Here is a 26,553-nt window from a genome sequence, read left to right as displayed (position 1 = left end):
TTGAGGTGCAATCCATACTGAAGGCTGTGGTCTTTGATCTTCATTAGTAAGTGCTTCAAGTCCTCTTCACTTTCAGCAAGCAAGGTTGTGTCATCTGCATAACGCAGGTTGTTAATGAGTCTTCCTCCAATCCTGATGCCCCGTTCTTCTTCATATAGTCCAGCTTCTTGGATTATTTGTTCAGCATGCCGATTAAATAGGTATGGTGAAAGAATACAACCCTGACGCACACCTTTCCTGATTTTAAACCAATCAGTATCCCCTTGTTCTGTCCGAACAACTGCCTCTTGATCTATGTAAAGGTTCCTCATGAGCACAATTAAGTGTTCTGGAATTCCCATTCTTTGCAATGTTATCCATAGTTTGTTATGATCCACACAGTCGAATGCCTTTGCATAGTCAATAAAACACAGGTAAACATCCTTCTGGTGTTCTCTGCTTTCAGCCAGGATCCATGTGATATCAGCAGTGATATCCCTGGTTCCATGTCCTCTTCTGAATCCAGCTTGAATTTCTGGCAGTTCCCTGTTGATATACTGCTGCAATTATTTTTGAATGATCTTCAGCAAAATTTTGCTTGCGTGTGATATTAATGATATTATTCTGTAATTTCCACATTCAGTTAGATCACCTTTCTTGGGAATAGGTATAAATATGGATCTCTTCCAGTCAGTTGGCCAGGAAGCTGTCTTCCATATTTCTTGGCATAGACGAGTGAGCACCTCCAGCACTGCATGTGTTTGTTGAAACATCTCAACTTACATTCCATCAATTCCTGGAGCCTTGTTTTTCGCCAATGCTTTCAATGCTTCTTCCTTCAGTACCATTGGTTCCTGATCATATGCCACCTCTTGAAATGGTTGAATATTGACTAATTCTTTTTGGTATAATGACTGTGTATTCCTTCCATCTTCTTCCTGCGTCATTTAATATTTTCCCCATGGAACCCTTCACTATTGCAACTTGATCTTTCCTGAAGTACAGCACTGTCAGTGATAGGATAATATCCATATGCCTACAAGGAAGACCAGTTAATACGACTGTTATTCAAAATTCAACAAAGATTGCTAGAATGGGTTAAAAAATAAATAAAACCAACTACTAGGTTAGCTATATAAAACTTATGTTTTTTATCTTAATATCAAAACATTCTTAGTATCAGCAGTTTCATTTGGTTCAACTTAAAATACGCTGTTTATAAGAAACACACCTTATTATGAGGATGTAGGAAGGTTGAATTTTAAAGGATGGACAGAGGTATACCATGCATACACTAATAGAAAGAAAGCTGGCATGGCTTTACCAGTATCAGTTAAAGTAGAGAGTATAAGTCAAGAAGCATTATTATTAGAGGTAAAAAGGGTCATTTCACAATGATAAAATGGACAATTTCCCAGGAAAATGTAGCAATTCTAAATTTGTATATACAAAACAGCCTCAAAATACATAAACCAAAAACTTACAGAACTAAAAAGAAGAAATAGAAAAGTCCATAATACAGACAGACAGTAATACATGTCTTTCAGAAACTAATAGAGCAAGCCGACCAAAAATCAGTGGCGTTGTCGAAGATTGGAACAATACAATTAACAACCTTAAGTTGATTCACGTTGTTGTTAGGTGCCGTCAAGTTGGTTCCGACTCATAGCAACCCTGTGTAGAACAGAAAGAAACACTGCCCAGTCCTGCACCATCCTCACAATTGTTATGCTTAAGCCCCTTTTTGCAGTCATTGTGTCAGTCCATCTCATTGAGGGTCTTCCTCTTTTTCACTGACTCTCTGCTTTACCAATCATGATGTCCTTCTCCAGGACAAATGTTCTATGTGAATTTGTTGTTAGTTAAGGTTGTTAATCAGTGGTGTTGTAGAAGATTGGAACAATACAATTAACAACCTTAATTAACAACAAATTTACTTAGAGCATTTTATCTAACACCTGCAGAATACGCATTCTTTTCATGGGCACATCAAAAATTTTACGAAATTAATTGTATTCTGGGTCATAAAACAAGTCTCAAAATGTCAAAACACAGGGATAACAGGACGTTCTCTGATGACTGTGGAATAAGCTAGGAATTAATAACAAAAAGATAATAAAACCTCCATATATTGATAATCAAGCAATATACTTATAAATCACCCAAGAAATCACAGTGGAAAATTTAAAATATTTTGAACTAAATGATAATACAAAAGGCATATCAAAATTTGTGGGATATGGCTAAAACAGTATTTGGATGGACACTTATAGTCCTGAAAGCATGTAGTTGAAAAAAAGAGAGACTGAAAAATCTGTGTTCTAAGCATCTATGTCTAAGAAAAAAATCAGAAAAATAAAGTCAAAGGAGGGAATAATAAATACGAACAAAAAATTAAAATCGAACGCTTCATTTTTACCCGTAAAACAAACAGAATAAAACAAAAAGCCACAAAATCCCGAAAGTTGTTCTTCCTGTATCCCCTCTTTTTCTTGTATCTCACATCCAATCCATTAGGTGATCCTGTAGGTAATACTTTTAAAATATATCCAGAATCAAATAATTTCTCATCCCCTTCATTGATAGTAGCCTGGCCTGAACCATCATCACCTCTCACCTGGATAACTGCTATAATTTCTTAATGGATCTCTCTGCCTTCACCCTACCCCCACCCTAGTTCTTTACACGGTCAAAATGATTCTGCTAAACCCTTCAATCTTCTCACAACCTTCCAGTTGCTTTCCATTTCACTTATAATAGCTAAGACCCTTACGATGACCAAAAAAAAAAAAAAAGAATCCAATTGCCATCGAGTCAATTCCAGCAGGGTAGAACTGCCCCATAGAGTTTCCAAGAAGCGCCTGGTAGATTCGAACTGCCGACTCTTTCATTAGCAGCCAAAGACCCTAAATGATTTCCTTCCCCAACCTTATTTTTTACCCTCTTCCTCTCCCTCACTATGCTGCAGCCATACTGGCCATCTTGTTCCTCAAGCACACCATTGAATATCTGGACCCTTGCACTTGCTGTTCCCTTCCCCAAACGTGCACATGATTCACTACCTGACTAAAGAACTTCGCTCAGTATCATCTTATTAACGAACTCTTCTCTTATCACCCCATGAAATAGCAGTCCCTCCACCACCTCTCATGCTCTATTTTTCTCTAATACTTAATATGCCTGGCACATTGTAGGCCCCCAGGTATTTATTTAAGTGAATGAATGTATTGAACTGTTCAAGTGGTTAGCATGAAGGAGTAACATTGATTAGAGAAACAGAACTTCCCAAACCTGTTTATTTGTGGACGCTCTGATTCATGTATTTATTTGTTGTTATTTTTTGAAAAAATTGTAGACATACAAGAGAGTTGCAAAACTAATGCAGAGTTCTATACGCCCTTCACTCATCATGTCTTAATATTAACATCTTACATAGCCATAGTACAGTTATCAAAACTGAGAAATTAACATTGGTACTAACTACAGACTATTTGTATTTTACCAGTTTTTCCACTAAGGTCTTTTTTCTGTCCCAAGATCCAATTCAGAACCCCATACGGAAAGAATTTTCAGCTATGACATCTCCGACCAGCGCCTGATCTCTTAAATCTATATGATTCTGTCAAAACTCAACCACAAAAAGACAAACAACCCAATCAAGAAGTGGGCAAAGGATATGAACATGCCCTTCACTAAAGAAGATACTCAGGCAGCTAACAGATACATGAGAAAATGCTCTGGATCATTAGCCATTAGAAAAATGCAAATTAAAACTACGATGAGATTCCATCTCACTCCAACAAGGCTGCCATTAATCCAAAAAACACAAAATAATAAATGTTGGAGAGGCTGCGGAGAGATTGGAACTCTTATACACTGCTGGTGGGAATGTCAAATGGTACAACCACTTTGGAAATCTATCTGGCGTTATCTTAAACAGTTAGAAATAGAACTACCATACAACCCAGAAATCCCACTCCTCGGAATATACCCTAGAGAAATAAGAGCCTTCACACAAACAGATATATGCATACCCATGTTTATTGCAGCTCTGTTTACAATAGCAAAAAGCTGGAACCAACCAAGGTGTCCATCTACGGATGAATGGTTAAGTAAATTGTGGTATATTCACACAATGGAATACTACGCATCGATAAAGAACAGTGACGAATCTGTGAAACATTTCATAACATGGAGGAACCTGGAAGGCATTATGCTGAGTGAAATGAGTCAGAGGCAAAAGGACAAATATTGTATAAGACCGCTATTATAAGATGTTGAGAAATAGTATAAACTGAGAAGAACACATACTTTTGTGGTTAACGGGGGGGGGGGGAGGGAGGGAGGGTGGGAGAGGGTTTTTTACTGATTAGTTAGTAGATAAGAACTACTTTAGGTGAAGGGAAGGACAATACTCAATACATGGAAGGTCAGCTCAACTGGACTGGACCAAAAGCAAAGAAGTTTCTGGGATAAACTGAATGCTTTGAAGGTCAGCGGAGCAAGGGCGAGGGTTTGGGGACCATGGTTTAAGGGGACTTCTAAGTCAATTGGCAAAATAATTCTATTATGAAAACATTCTGCATCCCACTTTGAACTGTGGCATCTGGGGTCTTAAAAGCTAACAAGCAGCCATCTAAGATGCACCAATTGGTCTCAACCAAGCTGGATCAAAGGAGAATGCAGAACACCAAGGTCACATGATAACTATGAGCCCAAGAGATAGAAAGGGCCACATGAACCAGAGACTTACATCATCCTGAGACCAGAAGAACTAGATGATGCTCAGCCACAACCGATGACTGCCCTGACAGGGAGCACAACAGAGAACCCCTGAGGGAGCAGGAGATCAGTGGGATGCAGACCCCAAATTCTCACAAAAAGACCATACTTAATGGTCTGACTGAGACTAGAGGAATCCCAGCAGTCATGGTCCCCAAACCTTCTGTTGGCCCAGGACGGGAACCATTCCCGAAGACAGCTCTTCAGACATGGAAGGGACTGGACAGTGGGTAGGAGAGAGATGCTGATGAAGAGTGAGCTATTTGTATCAGGTGGACACTTGAGACTGTGTTGGCATCTCCTGTCTGGAGGAGGGATGGGAGGGTAGAGAGGGTTGGAAGCTGGCAAAATTATCACGAAAGGAGAGACTGGAAGGGCTGACTCATTAGGGGGAGAGCAAGTGGGAGTATGGAGTAAGGTGTATATAAACTTATATGTGACAGACTGACTTGATTGAAGCTCAATAAAAATTAAAAAAAAAAAAAAAAGAACCCCATACTACAGGTAGTTGTCACGTTTCCCTAGTTCTGATGAGTAACAATTTCTCAGCCTTTTCTTGTCTTTCATGCACTGGTCAGGTATTGTGTAGAATATGCCTCAGTTTGAGTTTATCTCATGTTTTCTAACTCTTAAAGTTATGCATTTTGGAGAAGAATACTGCAGAGATGGTGTACCCTTTTCAGCACATCACATCAGGGGTACCTGGTATTAATGTCTTTTTATTGTTGTTGTTGTCATTAGGTGCTGTCAAGTCAGTTCCGACTCATAGCGACCCCGTTTACAACAGAATGAAACACTGCCCTGTCCTGTGCCATCCTCACAGTCATTGTTATGCTTGAGCCCATTGTTGCAGCCATTGTGTCAATCCGTCTTTACTTTACCAAGCATAATACCCTTCTCCAGGGACTGATCCCTCCTGATAACTTGTCCAAAGTATGTGAGATGTAGTCTCACCATCCTTGCTTCTAAGGAGGTTTCTGGTTGTACATCTTCGAAGACAGATTTGTTCGTTCTGTTGGCAGTCTGTGGTACATTCAGTAGTCTTCACCAACACCATAATTCAAAGGCATCAGTTCTTCTCCTGTCTCCCTTATTCGCTGTCCAGCTTTCCCGTGCATATGATGCGATTGAAAACACCTGTGGCTTGGGTCAGGTGCACTTTAGTCTTCGAGGTAATATCTTTGCTTTTTAACACTTTAAAGAGGTCTTTTGCAGCAGATTTGCCCAGTGCAATGCATCATTTGATTTCTTGACTGCTGCTTCCATGGGTGTTGATTGTGGATCCAAAGAAAATGAAATCCTGGACAATTTCAGTCTTTTCTCCATTTATCATGATGTTGCTTATTGGTCCAATTATGAGGATTTTTGTTTTCTTTATGTTGAGGTATAATCCATATAGAAGGCTGTGGTGTTTGATCTTCATCAGTAAGTGCTTCAATTTCTCTTCACTTTCAGCAAGCAAGGTTGTTTCATCTGCATAACACAGATTGTTAATGAGTCTTTCTCCAATCCTGATGCCCCATTCTTTTTCATATAGTCCAGCTTCTCGGATCATTTGCTCAGCATACAGATTAAATAAGTATGGTGAAAGGATACAACCCTGACGCACACCTTTCCTGACTTTAAACCACAAAATATCCCCTTGTTCTGTTGATCTATGTACAGGTGCCTCACAAGCACAATTGTGTGTTCTGAAATTCCCATTCTTCGCAATGTTATTCATAATTTAAGATCTACACAGTCAAATGCCTTTGCATAGTCAGTAAAGAACGCAGGTAAACATCTTTCTGGTATTCTCTGCTTTCAGCCAGGGTCTATCTGACACCAGCTATGATATCCACGTCCTCTTCTGAATCTAGCTTGAACTTCTGTGCAGTTCTCTGTGAATGTACTGATGCAATCGCTTTTGAATGATCTTCAGCAAAATTTTACTTCTGTGTGATATTAATGATATTGTTTGATAATTTCCATATTTGGTGAGATCACCTTTCTTGGGAATAGGCATAAATATGGATCTTTTGAGTCAATTGGCCAGGTAGACATCTTCCAAATTTCTTGGCATAGATGAGTGAGCGCTTAAGCGTTGCATCCATTTGTTGAAACCTCTCAATTGGTCAGTTCCTGGAGTCTTGTTGTTTGCCTGTGCCTTCAGTGCAGCTTGAACTTCTTCCTTCATTACCGTCGGTTCCTGATTATATGCTACCTCCCAAAATGTTTGAAAGTCAGCCAATTCTTTTTGATACAGCGATGCTATGTAGTCCTTCAATCTGTTTTTGATGCTTCCCATGTTGTTTAATATTTTCCCCATAGAATCCTTCAGTATTGCAACTCAAGGCTTGAATTTTTTTCTTCAGCTCTTTCAGCTTGAGAAATGCTGAGTGTGTTCTTCCCTTTTGGTTTTTTAACTCTAGGTCTTTGAACATGTCACTGTAGTAGTTTGTCTTCTCAAGCTGACCTTTGGAATCTTCTGTTCAGCTTTTTTACTTCATCCTTTCATTCAGTATGTTGTATTCCTGGTGATACTAAGCTTGGTCACATGTTTTAAGTAGTGTCTGCCAGGATTCTGCACTGTAAAATTTTTCCTTTGTAATTAATAAATATATCTTAGGAGATACTTTGGAACAATGCAGATATCCTGTTTCTCCTTAAACTTTCACCCACTAATTTTAGTGTTCATCAGTGGATCTTACCTGAAACAGCTATTACTGTGGTATTAAAATGCTGATTTTCTATTTCTCTTATTTCTTCTATTGGAATTCTTTTGCAATGAAAAGTTATTCCAAGTATTTACTTATAAAAGTATTCTTTATTTTATTTTATTCTTTGGGTTATAACCATTACTATCCAGCTTTGGCACCTTTGACATCCACTCATCTTGTTTTTCTTAAGCACTTTCTTACTTTCTGGCATCATGAGATAACTCCCTGCTCCTCCTCTGCCCCAGCGCTAGAATCATCTATGGCTTTATAGAGCCTTAGCTTGTCGTAATGGAGAAGGATATTTAGAAACCAAGATCTAGGTGCTTGAATCATCCTTTATAATTTTTTTTTTTTTCTTGACAGTCCCTGTGAAAGCCTCTGTAAAACATGAATTATACCTAGATTAAAATTAGCATTATTGGGAAAAGATAATTTTCCATCAGGAACATTATCAGAAAAGCAGTATACATAGCTCTATCATTTTCTTTTATACACGTGTTAGATAGACTAAATTTAGTTCCATATTAATCCTCTAAAGCCTAGAAGTAGATTTTGTACATGATTTTGGCCTATCTTCATTGAGACACAACCACTGATTTCTAAAAATACAGATGGACTAGTAAAAGTCCTAGATTTTAAATACCTTTATGGGATTTGGGGATCAGGGAGGTATAAATTACATGCTAGTGTAATTCAACCTGAGAAGTTAAAAGATACTTAAAGACAGACTTAAGCTGCTGCCACACAGTGCTGTGACAGATACAAAAAGCCTCAAATCAGTCATCGTCTTTGTAATACCTTAGGGATCTTTGTCATGCCAGGGTTTGTAGGAGCCAGCAGAAGACCAGGAATGTGGTCTGTCAGTGCATGAGTAAACACTTCACTCACATAGAAAAGAGCCAGTGAGATCAGCTTCACTAGTGGGCACTGGCCTCCCATGGCCAGCAGGCTCATCCTGTATATGAGCAGTTCAGCACAGAGATCCTATTCCTTCCCTGCCAGGAATAGATAGAAGTGGGATAGGCCAGGTACGGTATGGTACCTACACATATGCAAGAGGTAGAAAAGCTCCTCTGTGCCCAGAACAGGGAGAAGCCTTCTCTGATAATGAGAAGGAACTACGAGAGAAGAGGTGACCCAAGTCCCAGCCAACTTATCAGAGAATGTTCTGGGTCCAAGGCTTTTACTTGGATGGCCCAAATGGGAGGCATAGAGGTAGACCATTTTCCTAGCAATCTTTCTCAGTGTGGTTGCTTTCTGTTATATGTTCCTTTAACACTATGGATTTGAATACTACAATATGATTACTGTATTATTAGCATATCTTAATCTCATTAAACCGTGGAGAACCAAGGACTGGAATTCTGGATTTATACGTTGTATCCCAAGTAGATACCAAAATATTGGTTGTATAAATGAAAGAAAGTACCTCAGAATATGCAGCTCTGTATGTTATTGGAGTACTAATAATCGATGCAAAAATATCTCAAAGTAGTAAAAATTAATGTGAATTTAGATGAGTCTTTTTGCCAAATAAGAAATTTTGGGTTAATACCTTGGGTTCATTTAGCTTCACCTCTTACATTTCTCTCTCTGAACATAGACCATGTTCCATGATATAGTTATATATTGTTGTTAAGTGTCATCAAGTCAGTTCTGACTCATAGCGACCCTATGCACAACAGAACAAAACACTGCCTGGTCCTGTGCCCTCCTTACAATCATTGTTATGCCTGAGGACATTGTTGCAGCCACTGTGTCAATCCTCCTCATTGAGGGTCCTCCTCTTTTCCACTGACCCTGTAACTTTGCCAAGCGTGGTGTCCTTCTCCAGTTATGTAGCATCCATAAAGTCAGGAGACATGTCTCATTTTCAAATATTAAATCAAGTATGCATTGTGTTTGAGGTCCATGACAGGTTCAGAACTCACTTTGCTGTTGTTGCCATCAAGTCAGTTCAGACTCATGGCAACTGCACGTGTGCAAAATGGAACTGCTCCATAGGGTTTTTAAGGCAGTGTTTAAATAAAATCGACTTTTAATATATTGCTGAAAATCGTGTCAGACTAAGGATTCTAAAATTTTGGTTTTGTCGTCTAGTCCTTCCTACCTCCTTCTTTTTGTTCCTGACTCTCTTACCATCTTACACCCTACACTGTCGCTCTTTGCCCTTTCTTCTCTGTATTGTGCAACCTTCTCTGTCCTGTGTGTCATTGCGTCTTTATCCGGTTCATCTGTCCTTCCTCCCTCCCTTCCTTCCAACAGTCATTTCACCTATCTTTTCTTCTCTCCTATCATCTATACATTTACCCTTTATTCAGCCTTCTTTCTGCTTTTCAATCTATCATTCTTTCTGTCCCTTCAAAGTGAAGGTCATTCCTTCCATCAGTCCTTTTCTTATATCTAACCTTGTTAGTTTAAATCCATACCACCTGTGTACTGATGACTCCCAGTTTTATATCTTCAACCCAGACCTTTACCTTGGACTTCAGATTAGTAATGACACTTCCTTTGCTATATTACCTTTTGAATGCCTATCCAGACTGCAGCTGTTATTCTCATCTTCACTATTAGTGCTCTTGCCCATGCTACTATTATCTTTCCCCTGGGGAACTACAGTAGCCTCCTAAACTTGTCTTCTTATTTCTGCCCTTTGCCTGATACCCATTTTATGCGCCCCACAGTCAGTGATACTTTTAAAAACTAAGTCACATCATGTTCCACTTCTGCTCAAAAGTCCCTATAATGGCTTACATGGCGACGTGTAATTTGACTCCCAATACATCTTTACCGTTGTTTTTTAATTATTATTTTCCGTTACTAATTGACCTCCAAGCGTATTAGCCTCTTTTTTCCCCCTCAAACAAGTACAACATCTCATGTGCGTGGGCCTTTGCATTTTATGTGATACTCTCTTGCTCAGGTATATGCATAGGTTGTTTACTAACTTAGGTGTCCTTTTCTGCTCACATGCCATCTTCATTCATTCACTTAAAAAGATTACTGAATGCAGTGAACAAAAAAGACAAAAATGTCACTGTTATGGAGCTTATATTCTGGGTAGAGGTGGGGACAGAAAATAAATAAATAAAATATATATAGCATGTAAGATGATGACACTAAAGAGAAAAATATAGCAAGGAAGGAGGATCAGGAATGTCAAGGGCCAGCAATGGGGGGAAGATCAGTTTTAAATAGGGTAGTTAGGGCCTCACTGAGAAGATGGCATTTGAACAAAGACAGCTTGTGCCAAGGCACTGAGGTAGGAGCATTTCTGGCATGTTGAAGGGGTCGTGAGAAGGGTGTGTGACTAGAACAAAATGAGGGGCTTAGTAGTAGGATATGGTTCCCCTAATCATTCTTTAGAGCCATTTTAAGGACTTTGTTTTTTTACTTTGAATGGAATGGGAAGCTGTTGTGATTGGAGGATTTGTTTAGAGAGGTGACATGACATTTGGCATCTGGGTGAAGATTAGACTACGGAGCAGTGGAGGCAAGGACTTAAAAAAAAAAAAAACGTTGCTGTGGAGTCAATTTCGACTCATAGCAACCCTGTAGGATAGAGTAGAACTGCCCCATAGGATGGAAGCAGTGAAATCAGATAGAACGCCAGTGCAGTGATCTAGATGAGAAATGATGGAGAACTGAACCAGAGTGTTAGAGGTGAAGGTAGTAAGTAAGTCAGATTCTAGATATACTTTAAAGGTAGAGCTGATAAGGTTTGTCAAGAGTTTTAGATGTGGGGTGTGAAAGAAAGAGGGATCAAGGATGATAGGTGGATATTACTAGTGTCCACCAATACACAGTTCTTCTTTCTTACCTGGGCATATGACATATTTCACTCCTAGCTCCCTTTGCAGTTTGGCAAGGCCATGTGGCTAGTTCTGGCCAGTAAATTGTGTGAGGAAGTGTTGGGCTAAGGCAGCACAAAGCCCCAGCATACTTCTCCTGTTTTTCCCCTGCTGTGGAGAAGGCCTTATGATGAAACTACAGGGCCACAAGGTCAAATCAGCTGGGATAGTAAAGTTACTGTGTAGAGGATAACTACCTTGGATATCCCGGAGCTGCTGTGGACTCCGTATGAGCAAAATAAAAACCTTTGTTGTGTCATGTCACTGATTTTGGGGTTATTTTACGGCAGCATAAGCTATCCTATCTTGGCCAAACAGATGAATTTTTAGCCTGAGTAACTTGAAGGATAGAATCATCTTTAACTGAGATTCGAAAACTGTGAGAGGAGAAAGTTTGAGGGATCTCCAGAGGGAGATGTTGAAGAGGCAGTAGGATATCAATGAATCTGTCCATGGCCACTCTATATAAAATTATGTTGTTGTTGTTAGATGTCGTTCAGTCATTTCCAACTTATAGCTACCCTGTGCACAACAGAATGAAAGACTGCCTAGTCCTGCAAAGAAGGATAAATGTATAGATGGTAGAAAAAAGGAAAGATAGATGGAATGACTGATGGAAGGAAGGGAGGGAGGGAGGACAGGTGAACAGTATAAAGATACAGTGACACATGGGACAGAAAAGTTTGTACAATTATACCCCCCTCCAATATCCTGCAACCATGTTTTCATTTTCTCCATAGACATGATCACCTCTGAAAATATAGTATATTGGTTAAAGAGCTTGAACTCTGGAGCCAGGCTACCTGGGTTTAAAATCCTGGCTCTGCCTCTTTTATACCATTTGTGAATCCTTGGGCAAGTTAACCTCTCTATGCCTCAATTTCCTTTTTTTAAAATGGTGAAGAAATCTATATTAAAGGGTTGTTGAGCATATGTATAAAGTAATTGGGGCAGTGTATATATTCTATAAATGTTTGCAGACATTATCACTAAGATCATATCATCTAACATGCAAACTTCCTGACTTTATTTTGTTCTCTACTTTATCCCCAGTGCCAAGAACAATGTCTAGTCCAGAGTAGGCACTTCATAAATCAATATTTGGTGGATAGATACATGGATACATTGCATTATGTTGCTATCATTTGTGGCAGTAACGTCAGTATGGGAAAGATCTTAACCATTGGCCAAACCTCAGACAGACCTGAATAAGGTACATGTGTTAGGTCATACATTACAACAATAATTTTTCAGCATTATTAGTCTCTTTCTGGAGGAGAGAAATTTCAGATAGGGCTGTTAGACTACAGAAAAGTATTGCACATAGATCTGAAACAGCATGCCTTTGAAAACATGGACAGATTTTATTGAAAAAAAAAATTTTTTTTTTTTTTTAGTTGTATGTAAATCCCTTAAAGCCTAGAAGTACATCTCATATTTGATTTTGGCCTAACCTGGTATAGTCGAACTGCAATGGTTTCTAAAATTAGACAGGATTAAAAAGATTTCTAGGTTATAAATAGCTTTCTGTTATGTTGAGATCAGGGAGGCATGCATTTCATAGATGGTATTAATGTAAATTGATTCCAGAAGTTGTTGTTGTTAGGTGCCGTCAAGTCGGTTCCAACTCATAGCAACCCTATCTATGTGCAGCTGAATGAAACGCTGCCCGGTCCCACCCCATCCTGACAATCGTTGCTGTATGTGTTGGAGTCCGTTGTTGTAACCCATTGTGTCAGTCCATCTCGTTGAGGGTCTTCCTCTTTTTCGCTGATCCTCTACTTTACCAAGCATGATGTCCTTCTCCAGGGACAGGTCCCTTCTGATCACACGTCCAAAGTACGTGAGACGAGCTCTCAACATCTTCGCTTCTGAGGAACATTCTGTCTGTACTTCTTCCAAGACTGATTTGTTCCTTCAGGCAGTCCATGGTGTATTCAGTGTTGTTTGCCAGCACCGTAATTCAAATGCATTGATTTTTCTTTGCTCTTTCTTATTCATTGTCTAGCTTTCACATGCATACGAGGCAACTGAAAATACCATGGCAGTCATTCAGACAGAGCAAGGGGATACTGCATAGTTTAAAATCAGGAAAGGTGTGTGTCACGGTTGTATCCTTTCACCATACCTGTTCAGTCTAAAATGATAATCCTTGGTGACTTCAGTCTTTTCTCCATTTACCATGATGTTGCTTCTTAGTCCAGTTGTGAGGATTTTTGTTTTCTTTATGTTAAAATACAAACCATACTGAAGGCTGTAGTCTTTGATCTTCATGGGTAAGTACTTCAAGTCCTCCTCACTTCAGCAGGCACAGTTTTGTCGTCTGTATATCGGAGGTTGTTAACAAGTCTTCCTCCAGTCCTGATGCTGTATTCTTCTTCATATAGTCCAGTTTCTCAGATTGTTTGCTCAGCATACAGATCGAATGTGTATGGTGAAAACACAACCCTGATGCACACCTTTCCAGACTTTAAACCGTGCAGTATCCCCTTTGTTCTGTTTGAACAACTGCCTTTTGGAAACTATGGGGCAGTTCTACTCTGTCCTATAGGATCACTATGAGTCAGAATCGACTTGACTGCATCAGGTTTGGTTTGTTTTTTATTATTTCCTTGTTTCTGCTTTTTTAGCATGTATTATGCTGCCTTTCTACTTAATTTCAAGCTGTCTTTTCTAATTTACACCTCTCAGTTTCCTTCTAAATACACGTTAGTTGCATTATTATTCAGTTGATGTATTTTATAAAATTTGCTTATGATGTTCTTTGTCCTATAAGTTGTTTAGAAAGGTATTTTTTTATTTCAAAATATATGAATGATACTAATTTCTTTAAATTTGGTAACTACAGTGTTACTGCATAATTCAGGGTTAGTTTTCGTATGTACTTGAAAGGATAAATATTCTTCAATTGTTGGGTACTATGTTCTCTGACTGCTTATAGGTTATCTCTTTGTCTTCGGTTTTGTGAGTTTTAATATGATTTTTCTAGGGGTGAGCTTTCTCTTTGACTCGCCCTTGTCTTCTCTATATTTCTATTTTTATTTTTTCGTTTCTGTCTTTACCTCTCCCCTCCCCATATCACCCCTTATCCTCTGCCCTATTATCTCTCTCTTCTTTCTTACCTAGCTTGGGATTCATTGAGCTTCTTGAATTGATAAGTTGTTATCTTTCATAAGTTTTGGAAAATTCTTGGTCATTTTCATGTGTTTCATTCTGCAGGTAAAATTAAGTTCTTGTTTCCTGTGTATTTTATGATTGATTGATTGATTATTTTCCACCTTTGCTTATTGTGAAAGTACTGCAGTGAAATTGGTGTACAGGTTTCTGTTTGCATTCCTGGCTTCACTACTTCTGGGTGTATACCTAGGATTAGAATTTTTGGGTCACATGGTAGTCCCATGTTTGGCTTTTTGAAGAACCACCAAACTGTTTCTCACAGTGACTATACATTTTATATTCCCACCAGCAATGGATAAGCGTTCCTCTTTCTCCATAACCTCACCAGCACCTGTTTTCTGGGTGGTTTTGTTTTTTATCATTGCCATTCTACTAATAGGGGTGAAGTGGCATCTCATTGTAGTTTTGATTTGCAGCTCTCTAATGGCTAATGATGTTGAGCATCTTTTCATGTGCTTGTTTGCCATTTGAATATCCTCTGGTGAAATGTCTGTTTAAGCCTTTTGCCTATTTTTTGATTGGTTGTTTATCATTTTGTTGTTAAGTTGTAGAAGCTTTATATATTTTTTAGATATTAGACTAGACCCTTATTAGATATATGGTTCCTCAAAATTTTCCCCCAATCTGTAGGTTGTCTCTTCACTTTATTGATAAAGTCCATCATTGTTGATTTCTGGTGGAACTTTTTTTTGTGGAAATTCTTTGAGGCATGGGTTGAAATTGAGCATCCAGAAAGGATTTATGATTTTTGTAAACATATCTCAGGTCTCAACCAACCTGGCACCACTTCAAATGCAATGTTACATTTGAGGTGCTTGGTACCATGTAAGTTCCCCTAGTCTCCATTGATGATATGCATTCTCAGGGAGGATTTCTTTCTTTTTCTTTTTTTAATATTTTATTTTTGAATAATTTTGGATTTTCAAAAGATTTGCAAAGAAAAGACATAGAGTTCCTGTATACTCCTTACCCAGTTTCCACTAAGTTTAACATTTTACGTTACCATGGCACATTCATCAAAACTCAGAAACCATACTACTAACTGAAGTCCAGACTTTACTCAGATATCCACTAAAGTTCCTCTTCTGTTCCAGGATCCCACCCAGGATACCACGTTGCATTTAGTTGTATGCCTTTTTAATCTCCTCTAGTCTATTATTGTTTCTCAGGCTTTCCCTGTTTTTCATGACCTTGACAGTTTTGAGTACTGGTCAAGTATTTGGAGAATGGCCTTCAATTTGGGCTTAACTGATGTTTTCTCATAGTTATAGACTTTTGGGGGAAATATCAGAAGTACTCTTTTTACCACATCATACATGATACTTTGATCGTGTGGTTAAAGTGTTGGCCAAGTTTCTCCACTGTAAACTTACCGTTTTTCTCTTTCCATCTATATTTCAACTCAAACTGCATAGACATGGGCAGTCTCCTTGTCTGATTCTGTGACTTAAGATTTGTGTCTTATACATACAGGCTTTATTTTGAGGGTCTGTAATTAGCTTTCTCACCTTGGTTGGAGTTTGGGTTTTATCTCCTGTCCTCTCCAACCTGGATGAAGCTCAGGGTTACCAAGGCTCTACAGAAATCCTAAGGAGCCCTGGTAGCACAATGGTTAAGTGCTCAGCTATTAACCAAAAGGTTGGTGGTTCAAAATCACCATCCACTTCTCAGAAGAAAAGACCTGGCAATCCGCTCCCATAAATATTACGGCCTAGGAATCCCTGTTGAGCAGTTCTACTCTGTCATATAGGGTCACTATGAGTCAGGATGGACTCCATGGCACACAACAGTTATTAGGGCAGCATAATGCAACATATGTCAGAAGTTGCTGGCAGATTCCTTTTGACATTGATTTTGAGTGTATTTTGAAATATTAAAATTCGGATTGGGAATACACATCTTAGTATAGAAGGTATGATAACTGTAGTCATACTCCCAATCCCCCACAACACACACACTACTTTTTATGTGTTTCCTTTATTTGGTTTTGATTGCCCTTTCCTATTTTTTCTTCTAGATAAAGTATTCATTGCAATGTTTCCTATTGATTGGCTCAAATGTTTTCTTCCTTGTGTCTTCTCCTGACCCCCCCCCCACCTTGAGTTAGGATTCTTCTGTACTGCCATAATATCCCTTTATTATAAAATTCACCCAAAAAACCCATTGACCCATTGCCTTCGAGTTGATTCCAACTCATAGTGACCCCATAAGACGGAGTAGAACTGCCCCATAGGGTTTCCAAGGAGCGGCTGGTAGATTTGAACAGCTGATCCTTTGGTTAGCAGCCAAACACTTAACCAGCGTGCCACCAAGGCTACGAATTCACCCATGGTACATATATGTTGATATTGGCTAACATATTATGGTAAATGTTATTACTGTTTAACATCATTCAGTGTTCCTCCTTGGAGGAAGTTTATGCTTTCTTGTCTTCTTGAAGTCATGTTTGGCGCCTGACTGAGTGAATGTGAACAGAAATGCCTTAGCTGATCTGCAGTAGAGCATGAGTGAGAAGCAAATTTTATTATTTTAAGACATAGAGATTATTTGTAACTTACAGTATTAACTTACAGTATAAGTTAATCTATTCTGTTTTAACTAACACATTCCTGTCCTCCACCTTGAGTGCAAAAACTATGTTCCAGTCATCTTTATGTCCTTAAAGCTATCAGATTAGTTTTCCTAAAACATTTTAGATTATTACGTAGAGGAGCCTGGGTGGCATAAGTGATTTGTGATGGGCTGCTAACCTAAAGGTTGGCAGTTCAAACCCACCCAGCAGCTCTCCGGAAGAAAGGCATGGTGAACTGCTACTGTAAGACTGTAAAGACTAAAGCCAAGAAAACCCTATGGAGCAGTGCTATTCTGTAACACGTGGGGTCCCCCTAGTTGGGGGCTGACTGGACGGCAGCGGCATAGGAAGTCACATGATAACAATGCAAAGAGCACAGGTTTGGAGTAAGCTACATCCAGATTAAAATTCTTACTTGATTGCTTAGCTGATTTACCTTAGAAAACATACTTCTCCTTGATGAGTTTCATATGCATCGTTTTTAAAGTACATAGCAAAAAAGACAGCCAGAAAATGTTCTCTCCCCTTTACCTTTCTTGTTTCTCCATTGACTATTGAATCAAGTCTTTAATATCTCTTTTTCTTGCTTTCATTAATTTACTGATAAGGTTGGTCATTAAATACTTACTGAAACTCCTCCTATATGTCAGTCGTTGTCTAGGCACTGGGATGCGGTGAATAGGGCCTATTCCCAGTCTTTAAGGAGGTTACAGTCCGGTGGCCAATCATTCTCCCTCATCTCACCAGCTATTAAAATCATAGTAATGCACCAAGGCCTCTCTCTATAATGACATCCTTGAAATTTTGCCTAATTTCCTCACTATCCCAAGGAAAAAATCCAGAAGTGATTTCTCCTGATTTTTCACAGCACGTTAATGATCCGTGTGTCTCTTACATGTTGCATTTTACCATAACCAAAAAACAAACAAACCTGTTGCAGTCAATTCCAACTCATAGCGAACCTGTAAGACAGAGTAGAACTGCCCCATAGAGTTGCCAAGGAGCGCCTGATGGATTCGAACTGCTGACCTTTTGGTTAGCAGCCGTAGCTCTTAATCACTAGGCCACCAGGGTTTCCTCTACCATAACAGATTTTGTTATATTCATGTACATCATGTACATCATGTACACGTTCAAGTACCTTTCTAGATTTTAAGCCCTCTCAGTACTGGAACCTAGATCAGTGAATGAAATTATATAAATAATGAAAAATATATCCCCTTAAAAAGTGTTTTAGAAATTTAGGGAGTCATTTTTGGTTATCACAATGATTGGGAATTGTTAGTGGAATTAGGAGGAGCCAAGAACTTGGAGCCCTGGTGGCACAGTGATTAAGAGCTCAGGCTGCTAACCAAAAGGTCAGCAGTTCAAATCCACCAGCTGCTCCTTGGAAACCCTATGGGGCAGCTCTGCTCTGTCCTATAGGGTTGCTATGAGTCAGAATTGACGCGACGGTAACGGGTTTGTTTTGTTTTGTTTTTCTTTGGTTTCAAGAATGGAGATTAAAAAAAAAAAAACAGTTGCTATCCAGTTGGTGCTGACTTATGGCAACCCCAAGTGTGTCAGAGCAGAACTGTGTTCCATAGGGTTTTCAGTGACTGATTTTTTTTAGATGTAGATAGCCAGGCCTTTATTCTGAGGTGCCTCTGGGTACACTCAAACCTCCAAACTTTTGGTAAGCAGCTGAGCACGTTAATCATTTGCACCACCCAGGAACTCCCAAGATGACGATAGTGTCCCTAAAAATAAATAATTATTCCACGTCCCACATAACTCATATCTCTTTTACCAGAGATTTCATGTAAGTGAAAAACTTACTCATAATTTTCTGAATCTAGAGCCTAAGACCATTTTTATGTATAAATACTGGGTATTTTATGGACAATTTTAAAATGTACTGTTACTGGAGTGCGTTTATCACCTATATAAATCAAGTAAGCATTGTGCTTTGTTTTGTTCAGAACATTGCAAAGTTTTGCTCAACATTTCAGAAAATCACGCTACCAAAGGCAGTATGACTTACGGTGCTTGAGTGACCAGCAAACACAACCGTGTCAGTCTGTTTTTGTAGGTGTTGAATTTAACATGGTTCTGTGTGTAGGTGTAGGCATCAACTGATTTGTTGTCCTCTGGTGACACGCCCAGGTATTTACATACAGAAGTCATGTTACTTTTTGTAAAATATAAATTACCTCGCTCTCATTTCTCCTGTATATAGCAGAAAATTAATATTTAAAAATTTCACATATGAATAAATTATCTATGAATTTTCATATCAGGATTTAAAAGAGGGCGTTACAAAATATTTGCAGTAGTAAGCAACAGAGTATAGAGCCAGTGATTTATGACCGTATGACCGTTAGAACCTGTCAAAATGCAAAATTTGCTTTTCAAAATATATACTTGATTGAATACTAACTGTTCTCTTCAGGGAAAATTTTTATCACAAATACTCTGATAATATGAATAGTGGTTAAGTTTGATGAAAGCGTGAAACCTTTGTTCCAAACCAGAAAAGTAGTATATATAAACTTTATTCAATTTGTAGAGGGAAATTTCTATTTACAATTTTTTAATTTATAATGAAACTCTATAAACTATGGTTAATGATTGAGAATCTCCACTTTTTTTTCTTTATGATAGTTGTTGTTGGGTGCTGTCGAGTTGATTCTGACTCATGGCGACCCCATGTGACAGAGTAGAACTGCCCTGTGGGCTTTTCTTTGCTGTAATCTTTATGGGAGCAGATCTGCAGGTTTTTCTCCTGAGGAGCCGCTGTGTGGGTTTGAACCACAAACCTTTTGGTTCACAGCCAAGCACTTAACCGTCTGCACCATCGGGACTCCTTTATGGTAGTATAGCCAAAACTTAACTGTTTGATTTTTTAATCTAATTCTGTTGTTATTTCGTGCAAAGAATAGAAGAAATATTCTCCACATGGTTTTAATGGTCTTAGTTTATATTCTTTACACTAGTTGTTTAAGGTCAGCGATGAATTGTTTGGTTTATTTGAAGTGTGAAATTTTCATTGCGCATGTGTATTTTTTATAAACTGAAGTGCAGAAGCAGATGGCTTTATTCTGGTAAAGATACTTGTTAATTTTTAATGCTTTGTTTTCAGCAGCAGTAGGATTATGTTGTATCTTACCATTGCCTTTTTTAGACTATTTTATAGACAGAAGTAGAAAATCTAGTTATATAAGCTGTTCTAGCACAGGCTGTAAAGTAGGTCATTGTGACTGGAGTACACCAAACCACTCTCTGGTTGCCATGGCAATGACCTACTTTAAGAAACTATTTCTGTTGATTCATGTTGAAATCATCTTTTGGAAACGGTATGAGGAAGCTTGCTCCGTGTTACTTTTTTTTAAGCTACCAATAAGGTAGTGATCTCTAGAAGAGAAAAAATTCTAAAAACGTTTAAAGTGAAGATACGTATTTTCTCGCCCAATGCCTCTTCAGTTTAAAGTAGTGCAATCAGTGTTGTAATTAAATAGCATAAGAGCTGTGTTTCTGTGCTGGGAGTACAATTATGCAAAGGGATGTAGTGAGTGTTACTGTCATTTGTCCTGTTTAAAAACCAGTCTGTTGTATGTAGTTAATGGCATTATTAACTGAGCCTTCAAATAGGTGTATGTAGGTTTATGAGAACAGTATCTATGTCGAATTGGAGAAGCTCTAAAAATATGTTCCTGGTAAAAACGTATACCCTATATATTGTCAGTAGCATAGGTGAAATCATTTATCCAATACTCAATGCCTGTTCTAAGACATATGTATTTGTAATATGTTGTTGTTATTGTGTGCTGTTGAGTTGATTCTCACTCATAAAGGTTAAAATTAGTGTGTTTGCTGGAACACACTGAAGCTGAACTCTTGAAGATCTCTCTTCTCAGTTGAGGCTAAAGGATGAAAGGTTAGACTTTGCATAGCAGGTTTTCAAATAACTTTATTCACTCAGCACAAAAAGAAATCACACCTGTCAGTGAGTTGATGCTTTGAATTTGAGATGTTGGAATTTTTTGTTTTATGGTATTAACTTCCTATTTTTATAAATATTGAGAAGATCTTTCAAGAAAGAATTACGTATTTAGAGATGAGTTGATTCAGGTTCTCAATTGCTCTGTTCCTAGTTTTATATATATATGTATATATGGAAACCCTGGTGGCGTAGTGGTTAAGTGCTACGGCTGCCAAACAAAAGGTCAGCAGTTCGAATCTACCAGGTGCTCCTTGGAAACTCTATGGGGCAGTTCTACTCTGTCTTGTAGGGTCGCTATGAGTTGGAATCGACTCGACAGCACTGGGTTTTGGTTTTTGGTTTGGTATATAAAAAAAAAAACAAAAAAAATCCCAGTGCCGTCGAGTCGATTCTGACTCATAGCAACCCTACAGGACAGAGTAGAACTGCCCCAAGGAGCTCCTGGCGGATTTGAACTGCCGACCCCTTTGGTTGGCAGCCATAGCACTTAACCACTACGCCACCAGGGTTTCCTTTGGGGTGTGTGTGTGTGTGTGTATATAAATGTTGTCGTTGTTGTTAGGTGCCATTGAGTCAGTCCAAACTCATAGCAACCCGGTGCACAACAGAACAAAACACTGCCCGGTACTGCATCATCTTCACAATCGTTTTTATGCTTAAGCCCATTGTTGCAGCTACTGTGTCAGTCCATCTCGTTGAGGGTCTTCCTCTTTTTCGCTGACCCTCTACTTTACCAAGCATGTTGTCTTTCTCCAGGGATTGATCCCTCCAGATAACATGTGCAAAGTATGTGAGATGAAGTCTCGTCATTCTTACTTCTAAGGAGAATTCTGGCTGTACTTCCAAGATAGAATTTTTCATTCTTTTGGCAGTCCATGCTATATTCCATATTCTTCACCAACACCATAATTCAAAGACATCAATAATTCTCCGATCTTCCTTATTCATTGTCCAGCTTTGGCATGCATAGGAGGCAGTTGAAAACACCATGGCTTGGGTCAGGTGCACCTTAGTCTTCAAGGTGACATCTTTGCTTTTTAACATTTTAAAGAGGCCTTTGGCAGCATATTTGCCCAATGCAGTGCACCTTTTGATTTCTTGACAGCTCCTTCCATGTGTGTTGATTGTGGATCCAAGTAAAATGAAATCCTTGATAACTTCAGTCTTTCTCCATTTATCATGATGTTGCTTATTGATGCAGTTGTGAGGATTTTTGTTTTCTTCATGTTGAGGCATAATCCATAGCGAAGGCTGTAGTCTTTGGTCTTCATCAATAAGTGCTTCAAGCCTTCTTCAGTTTCAGCAAGCAAGGTTGTATCATCTGTATAATACAGGTTGTTAATGAGTCTTCCTCCAATCCTGATGCCATGTTCTTCGTCATATAGTCTAGCTTCTCAGATTATTTGCTCAGCATACAGATTGAATAAGTATGGTGAAAAGATACAACCCTTACGCACACCTTGCCAGACTTTAAACCGCACAGTATCCACTTATACATGAATATATATATTCATACTTTCCTTATCACTGTGAGCCTTAGTTCATTGTCACATTCAAATGAAGTTATGAGTTTAAGGCGATTTTGTGATAGGTGTAGGCATTCAGCCAATTCATTGTCTCATGGTGTCATGCCAAGTAGACATGCCAAGTGACATGTAGAAGTACATGTCACTTAAAAAAAAACACAAATTATTCTCAATGGAGAATAATAATAACATCTGCTTCATGAATATCTGCCAAGAGCTGGAGACTCTATTAGGTAATTTTACGCTGTTTCTAAGCCTTTTGACAGCCATACAAGACAACCCTAGTAGGTGATTTTATCCTATTTCTAATCTTCAACAATTGTACAAGGCACATGATGAGATTTGTTTTTCAAATGTAGAAACCAAAGTTAAGAAAATTGTCTAGTTAGGAATCAGATACAGACTTCTTCATTTTGAAATCCATCAGGAGGCAATGTAAGACATATATAAGCCTTAATATGAGGTACAACTGGAAGTTTCTCTAATGTCCTATGACAGTTCAGTGGATAGAAAAATTGCTTTCAGCTGGAAGACTAAAGGTCAGTAGGATGTGAACTTGAAGAGATGAGAATTGGGAAAGGCATTCCAGGTAGAGGGAATAGCGTGGAACAAATTCTTAGAGATTAAATATGTGGGGGAAAGAGAAGTAGTTTGGTTTGGCAGGCAGAAGGGGGAGTGGTAGGAAATGAACCTAGAACCCTACGTTAGTGGCCAAGCAAAATAATTATTCTTTATTCTGTAGGGAATGAGTCTTTAGAGACCTTTGTTCAGGAGAGTGTGCCTCAGGAAGATTTTGATATTATATAAGATGGATTAGAGTGGAGACAGACTGTTGATAGGCAGAGCTATTTTAAGGCATTGCAATAAAACAAGCAAGGGATAACAAGGACTAAAATTATTGTCACAAACAGAAGTGGTAAGAAGAAGGGGACTAAAAAATAATAACACTTACATAATAGCGTGTACTATAAGCCAGGCACTGTTCTAAGAGCTTCACATATATTTTTTTTTTTTAATTCTTGCAACAATCCATGAAATAAGTCCAATTACTTTCCAATTTTACTGATGAGGAAATTAGACAGGACTTTTCAGGATTGATTGAAGGATAGTAATGGGTTGATAGACTTGTTAAATTACAGGGCATCTATGCAATGGAATAGTATGGAACCATGCAAATTGATGCCACAGAACTATGTTTAAAAAATGTTTACTGCCTTGCAAAAAATATTCACCATGTAAAAAACCAGGTTTACAGTAGGTACGGTATATCTCATTTTTGTTCTACTTAGAAGGAATGTATACAAATTATTTTAAACGTTTTTAGGAAACAAATAAAAATGTATGTTTCTCTCTTCTTCATTCTCAACTACAAACTCCCAGTCATGAGGGCAACTATTATTAATAGTTCGGTAAGTATCCTTTCAGATATTTTCGTGTGTGCATATAAGCATAAATAAATGTATTTAAATTTTATTTTATCAAACTAATATATGCATACAGCTTTAAAAGTCATAGTGCAAAGGACAGTCTGTTCCGTTGGACAACACGTGTTCTCCTTCTCTTTCTTCACAAATCTTTTTTGCTTTTAATTAAAATGTTTGAGTACAAAGTACCTGTACTTGAGTCCACTGTACTTTTGTCATTTTTATGTGAAATCATAGAGATGTAAACGATAACATCTGGTCGCATAATGGCTAAGCCCTGGGCTGCCAATTAAAAGGTTAGTGGTTTGAAACCACCAGCCGCTCCAAGAAAGGTGTGGCAATCTGCTTCCGTAAAGATTACAACCTAGGAAACCCTATAGGTGAGTTCTACTCTATAGAGTCCCATGGGGGTAATTAAGAGTAGAAATTGACCACAGGGTAGGGTACACAACAACAACAATGGAAGAAAAATACCATCAATAACGTCTGTGGAAGAAAAAACACCATAATTAAATGCAGCTTCTATTCCTTTGTTTCATGGAGTGCCAAAACAAAATTCTATTTAGGTAGCAAAACTTCCCATTATAACACAGTACTTCAGTTCATATTCTTTATTTTTGTTTGTTTTCAGTAAACATAGGGTGTTTGTTGAAAAGCACTAAGATTGCTTATTCATTCTATGAACAGGAAAGGAAAACATAACAGGGTCAATTATTAATTAACTCAAACTTAATTTTCATTTTATCAGTTAATCGGGACATTTAGTTTTTGTCTTTTCCCATCTTATTTTCCATCATTGAGCTGTTTGTATTACATAGAAACATTTCCACCAAAACTTTTAATATGGAGAACTCCTGCCGCTCGCTCACTATCAGCTCTGGTACAGAAGATGCTGAAACCAGTGGTACAAAAGAGACTTCGGGGTTTCCTCTGCCCTAGATTTCCCCTCAGGTCATTTTAGTTTAGTGCTGTTTAAATATAAGGAAGCTTAGAATTGCTTGTTTGTTCAAGTTATTAATTTTTTATCTGACTACTATAGTGTACCATACCCATGTCCGTCTAGTTGATCCCGACTCATGGCGACCCTATAGGACAGAGTGAAACTGCCTTGTAGGGTTTCCAAGGAGCAGCTAGTGAATTTGAACTGCTGACCTTTTGGTTAGCAGCCAAGCTCTTAACCATTGTGGCACTACAGTGTAGTCAGATTTAAAAAAAAAAAAAAAAAATGTTCTTGCCAAGCAAATACGTAAAGCAAGATCCTTCCCAGTAAATGTTTGTCACTCCCCCCCCCCGCCCAGTGCTGTCTCTAGACATGATAAATTATTCATAGTTGTGGATAATTTTATGAAACTTAGTTGTTCTAACATTGTTATAACAATGACAACAACAAAAATCTTACCCCTAAAGTACTTGTACAATGGTAGTGGTGGATTGGGGGCACGTGGAAATGTTTAGGAGGTGAGTCCAAGCCAACGCAGAATGGTGATGTGATAAATATAAATGTGGAAATAGAAAAGGTGTTTTTGTTTTGTTTTCCCCTTATTTGTGTAAAGGCAATTGTGAGACTTCCTAAGGTGAAATGGTGAGATATCTGTAACATCCTCAGGAGTATAGATAACTGTGTGATTCCCCAAGCAATAGAGATGGTAACTCCTAACAGGGAAAGACTTTCAAGCTTGACTAGGTATACTGATGTCACTAATAATTACAGTTGTTAAAAAAAATTAACAAGACTTTTGGTAGAATGATCTAGACTGAACAACCTCCTAGACAGTGCTGTTCAATAAGCCTTTCTGCAGTGATGGAAATGTTTTATATCTGTGCTGCTCAGTATGGTAGCCACTAGTAATATATGATTGTTTAGGATTTGAAATGTGACTAGTGTGACTGAGCAACTGACTTAATTTTAATTAATTTAAATCTAAATTTAAATGGCTGTGTGTGGCTAGTGGTTACCATATCAGACATTGCAGTTATGGAATATGCCTTTCCCTGACCCTAACCACTCCTCCTCACAATTAAGACATAGTCACTGTTCTCAAAGAGCACATAGCCTGTGGAAAGGCCTGACAAATATTAACCTTAAGAACAGAACATAAAAAGTGGAACAGAATTTAGATGAAATAGTAGAGAAAGTTAGCATGAGACAACGAGATTGAACCTTTTAGGGGTGGCATGTCTTTCATTTTAGCTCTTGAATGCTCCATTTCTTCACAGTAAGACATCATCCAGCACTGCCTCTTAATTTCCCCCAGATACTTATCATGTGTAAGCCTTGTTAGTACTTATTTCATTGAAAAAATCTGTATTCCCACGTGCTCCATGAAACTTGTTGAATGATGTGGTATTCTCTACACTCAGAAAATTAGTGCTTGGCCGCTAACCAAAAGGTCAGCAGTTCAAATCCACCAGCCACTCCTTGGAAACCCTATGTGGCAGTTCTACTCTGTCCTGTAAGGTGACTGTGAGTCGGAATCAACTCAGTGGCAACGGGTTTGGTTTTGGTTTGTAATGATGCAGTGATGAAGAACTACGGCTGCTAATCAAAAGGTTGGCAGTTC

General features: G+C 38.4%; 1 protein-coding gene across 2 annotated transcripts in view; it reads left to right on the top strand.

The window, feature by feature from the left end:
* CRY1 (cryptochrome circadian regulator 1) overlaps positions 1 to 26,553 on the top strand; it is a 108,718-nt gene that overhangs the window by 50,770 nt on the left and 31,395 nt on the right. The gene's annotated exons all lie outside the window — the stretch shown is intronic.

Source organism: Elephas maximus, chromosome 4 (genome assembly GCF_024166365.1).
Source record: "Elephas maximus indicus isolate mEleMax1 chromosome 4, mEleMax1 primary haplotype, whole genome shotgun sequence".
Classification (NCBI taxonomy): domain Eukaryota; kingdom Metazoa; phylum Chordata; class Mammalia; order Proboscidea; family Elephantidae; genus Elephas; species Elephas maximus.
Note: the sequence above shows the minus strand (reverse complement) of the source record. Positions and strands in the feature narration are given on the sequence as shown.